The sequence below is a fragment of the Octodon degus genome, unplaced genomic scaffold, assembly GCF_000260255.1.
Source record: "Octodon degus isolate 3935 unplaced genomic scaffold, OctDeg1.0 scaffold00017, whole genome shotgun sequence".
In the NCBI taxonomy this organism is placed as follows: Eukaryota; Metazoa; Chordata; class Mammalia; order Rodentia; family Octodontidae; genus Octodon; species Octodon degus.
In genome coordinates this window covers 9503878-9508028 of record NW_004524593.1, presented here as the reverse complement: position 1 = coordinate 9508028, position 4151 = coordinate 9503878, and positions in this window count along the sequence as shown.

Here is a 4151-nt window from a genome sequence, read left to right as displayed (position 1 = left end):
AGAGAGACAGAGACACGGAGAGATGGAGAGACGGAGAGACAGAGAGACAGAGAGACAGAGACAGAGACTGACAGAGACACACAGAGAGCCAGAGACAGACAGACAGAGCAAGAGAGGGAGAGGGAGAGGGAGAAAGAGATAGAGACAGACAGACAACGCAGTTACACACAGTTACAAAAAGATGACAAAAGTTACTGGCAGAATGGAACATATTTAATCCTGTATTCTTTGTTTTCCTATTCAAATCAACCTACAAAGTCTGATTATAAAAATGTTTTCCTAAATAAGCTACATGGATTCACAACTCATGTATAACTCAGACCCAATGCACCTTTTCTTCAGCCTCTCTATCTGAAACACTTTTATTTCATATCTGATCAGGAGTTTTGAAGATGAATTAAGGTGGACTATATTCTTTGTTTTTATAAATATGTGCCAATTTGAAGCATCTCATAAATACTTCAGAATTATAAGGAAAGGCACACCTCATCAGACAAAATAAAAATAATTAACATTCTCCCCTACCTGGAGAAATTTCATTATCTATCTGATTTTCTATTTCCAATAATGAAAGCCAAACTGTAATCAATTCTCCAAAACATAATTATTTAATCTTTTCTAAATTTTCTGGATCTCAATTTGGTTCTGAAACTTCCCTCTTACCTGAAATATATTTCTGCATCTCTGTTCTATAAATTCAACCTGAAAGTGTAGCATTTTTGTCTTGATAAACAGGTTAGGCACTATCCTGCCAGAGAAAGTGGAACTAAATGACCTGTAAAGGCCTAGTTATCTTTCCTTGATACTTAGCTCTACATGTATTATAAATGCATTTCACGCCTTCTATTAACTTGTCAAAGAACTTTCTTTCCCACAAAATTCATTTTGCATGAGTTAAAGGGTATTTTTAATTTACATAAAAACAAGTTAATGATGACGCCATGTATTGAACATTTATTTAATATACATGAAACTTAAGGTATAATTTCATCAAAAAACACCAGAAGGATAAGTATAAGTTATATTAAAATGAAGCAAGCATTCATTTAGCGGTACAATTGCCTTAGATTCTACCTTTTTATTCTGAATACATGTCTCATTAATCTACTAGAAGATTAATGAGATTCACTTAAGATTTCACCCAAGTCCTGGGTTGGTACACCTATCACAATTTATGTTAACATTTAAACCTTGAGATTACTAATCTGTGACATGTCCAATTTCTTTAAACCAAAGTGTATATTGAGTAGAATTAGGAAGCTGAGTGACTCCTAGTCTTTCTAAAGCTTCATTGTTTTGACTTTGAAAATTCACATTTGGAATACAGAATACTAATTCTGTTAAAAGAATATTATATTTACCTCTAAATCAATTCAGAATAAAAAGTACTATAAAACTGGCAAGTAAGTAACTATGTCTTATATGAAAGATATCTAGATGAAAATATCCAAGAATTATCATCACAGAATTTTATTTTTTTAACATATTTATCTTTTGGGGTGTGTGGGAAAGCCTGAGGCCCTCCGGACCTTCACTCCAGCCAGCATGCAGGCCCGGCGTGTGAGTGGGACAGCCTATCGGTCCACTGGAACCTCATTCCAGCCAGCACACAGGCCAGGCATGTGCACGTGTTTGTGTGGAACTTCCTCAATCAGACAGGCCTAGTGTGGAACCCTGCAGCAGAACTCCCTGCACAAAGGCGAGAGGCAAGACACACCCATGTGATCCAGAGACGGAACATCTTACCAGAGTGGCACAGTGGGTTCACTTCCAAGGGCTACAGCATGAAGAAGTGGAGCACAGCAGCCAGACCCAAGCTACATCCACCTAGACAAATCCGAACTAGGTAGATCCGGACCCAGTGCTAAGGTAATAACTCTACCAAAGCTCTACAGCAAAGGTCAGAAGACGATGCTATACAAAATGGCAAAGAAAAGGACCAAAATGGCTTCTCAGGCCCCAAGCCCACCCAGAACAAATGCAGGAGACAACAGCATAGAAGAAATTGGCAATCACACACCTGAAATCTCTGAAATAATACTGTCTAAAGAGAGGAATGTCCATTCTTTATCTGTGTATTCAAAGTGGTTAGGATAGATATATAGTTACATTCTCTTAATGAATAGAATGATTTGTTCTAATAGTGTTTGTAAATAGGATCTCAGGTCCGCATCTTGTACAGCAATTAACCAATAAGAAGAATGTATGCAGTGTGTTAATTATTGAAACTGTCCTAACGATTTGATTTGCAACTGTCTCATTGCTACTTGTTTATCAATAAAATTATGGGAAAAAATTTTAAAAAATACTGTCTGCAGAAACAACTGCAGAGTTAATTGGAAAGATTCTCACCCTGACTGACTATATGTGCTGATATCTGTGAACTAAGCTACTGCACTGCAGATGGTAATTTGTAATAGTGGTTTCATGTTGGGAGTGCCTGTCATTGTGGTATTCTGAATATGGGCGGCTTGTCATGACATGCCAGTTACTACTAAGATGTCTCTCGGGTAGGTGGATGTTCAAGAAGAAGCGGGTGGTGAATGAAAGCAAGAGACAGGAAAAGAAATATTGTGGGACTGTCCTGCTTCAAGGTTGTATATGGTGAGATTTTTGGACTTATGTGCAAACATGAGAAGCATAGAATTCTTTATCCTATTTTTAAAATATAATCTAATTTTTAAATGTTTTATCATATTATGTAGGGACTTAAAGTTCAACATATCAATACTTGATGAAAAATACCTGTTCCTTATTATGCCTAGGATGTTTGAGATGCAGTGAGATAGTGAGGTTAAGCTTGATAGCCTAAATCGTTTGATAATAACAATAAGCTTGTCTTCTGGATGGTTAACAACCTAAGTTTGCAGACCAAAATTAGAGAAAAAGGAGGGCTACAAGGAAAGCCAACATTTTGGCCCTAGCCTTCTAAGGTCAATTAAGACTCAGGACATATGAGAACTTGTACTGTGACGTCATGTACCTCGGTAGTGTCCCAAATTTTCTGATCAAGAAGATTATGGGGCCAAAGAGGAAAGTGATTGATGACGTAGAGTGTGCCTAAGGAGAGTCACATGGGAGAAGACACTCTCTCAGGCTTTCACAGAGAGCACATTGGCCAAGCATTGGCCATGACTCATCCACATGGCTGACACTGACAAAGGTTCTACAATCTGAGGTACAGGATCTCAGTATAAATCCTGAGGGCATTTCACTGACCTTCTCAGACCAAAAAGCTACAACTCTTGTTGCACAGGTCCTGCTTTACCTTGGTCTTAACCATCCAGTAGAAAAGTATGAAGACGAAATATAGGAAGTAAAGCCATGTTGTTAGGTTGAGCTGTGGGGGACTCAGGTCAATAATTTCTGACATTGCCAGTTAAACAGAGGACCCAATGCTATTATGGGCTACTGGACTCTTTTAGAATATTTTGCTGAGTTTACACACCTATAATATTCAATAACGGAACTTAGGAAAAATGGGGTACATCGATGAATGTCCATTCTGTATCTGTGTATTCAAAGTGGTTGGGGTAGATATATAGTTGCATTCTCTTAATGAATAGAATGATTTGTTCTAATGGTGTTTGTAAGTAGGATCACAGGTCTGCATCTTGTACAGCAATTAACCACTGGGAAGAATGTATGCAGTGTATTATTTTTTGAAAAAAAATAACATTTTTGGTCTACAAGCTTTGAAATACTACATGAATATAATATATGTATGTGATAGTACAAACCTGATGATGTCTGCCTCTACTTGTACAGAAATTGTGTACCTAAACCCATGCAAATTTTCCTATTAAGAATTTTATTGTTATCAAAAAAAAATAAATAAATAAAAGCAAAAAAAAAGAAACAACTGCAGAAAGGTATAGAGGATATCAGATCAGCAATAATTTTTAAAGTAAAAAAAGAAATGATAAATATAATGGAAGAAGTACTAAGTGCTTCTAAACAAGACATTGACTAAAAAATAGAGAATAGAAAAATGATAGAATCCTTGAATAAGCAATATAGGAAAGAAATAGAATGCATGAAGCAGATTCAAAATGATATAAAGGAAATTAACACCTCAGTCAAAGCTAGCAAAACCATTTGAATGAAAGTGAAAATAGACTTTAAGACCTTGAAGACACCATTGCAGCTAG